Raw genomic sequence first — 856 nt, forward strand, 5'->3', positions numbered from 1 at the left:
GGTCAATGTTGTCCGGTAAGCTGCAGAGGCCTGCGGGGCCCATGACATTTTTGTAACCATCCTATCAACTTGCATGGCAACTTTGAGGGATCTATGGACTTGGACCCCAAGATCCCTTTGCTCCTCCACATTGCTAAGAATCCTGCCATTACCCTTCTACTCTGCCTCCAAATTTCGTCTTCCAAAGTGTATCTCATCAAAATTTTCCAGGCTGAATGCCATATGTCACGTTTCTGCTCAGATGCAGCTCTACACCCTGTCAACATCCCAGTATGACTTATGACAATCTTTTACACCATCCATTACACCACCAACCAGTCCATGTTTCCCATATTCTCTAACAACCCTACAACAACTTTCGGCACTATGAAAGGAGAGAAGGTTAGCACTCCCTTTGATAAGGATGGAAGGGGACAAGTGACCTTTCCACAAGCAAATGGTTAAGCATTACTATCTACTTAGTGACATCTAACCATGTAAAAAAATCTTTCCTTTGGAGCGGCACAGTATCGTAGGTAGCGCAGCACTCACAGTGCCAGTGACCTCGGTTCAATTCCCACCACTGCCTGTGAGGAATTTGTAATGTACTCCCAGAGACTGCGTGGATTTTCTCCGGGTGCTCTGGTTTTCTTCTACAGTCTAAAGACATACCAGTTGGTAGGTCAATTCGTCATTGAAAATTGTCCTGTGATTAGGCTTGGATTGAACTGGGGGATTGCTGGTTGATGCGGCTCAAAGGGCCGGAAGAGCCGGCACTGTGATGTATGTCAATAAAAAATAAACAAACTATCCACTTCACCACAAACCAGTCAACATTCGCCAATTACCTACGACAAACTGCACACGATCCACTACA

The 856-nt window shown here is 45.4% G+C and overlaps 1 non-coding gene across 1 annotated transcript; it reads left to right on the forward strand.

Annotated features, from left to right (window-relative positions):
- Positions 1-359: 359 nt before the first annotated feature.
- LOC134352407 (U6atac minor spliceosomal RNA) lies at positions 360-484 on the forward strand. Its single transcript, XR_010019404.1, has one exon. It is a non-coding gene; the product is annotated as a U6atac minor spliceosomal RNA (small nuclear RNA).
- The last annotated feature ends 372 nt before the right edge of the window (positions 485-856 follow it).

Source organism: Mobula hypostoma, chromosome 9 (assembly GCF_963921235.1).
Source record: "Mobula hypostoma chromosome 9, sMobHyp1.1, whole genome shotgun sequence".
In the NCBI taxonomy this organism is placed as follows: Eukaryota; Metazoa; Chordata; class Chondrichthyes; order Myliobatiformes; family Myliobatidae; genus Mobula; species Mobula hypostoma.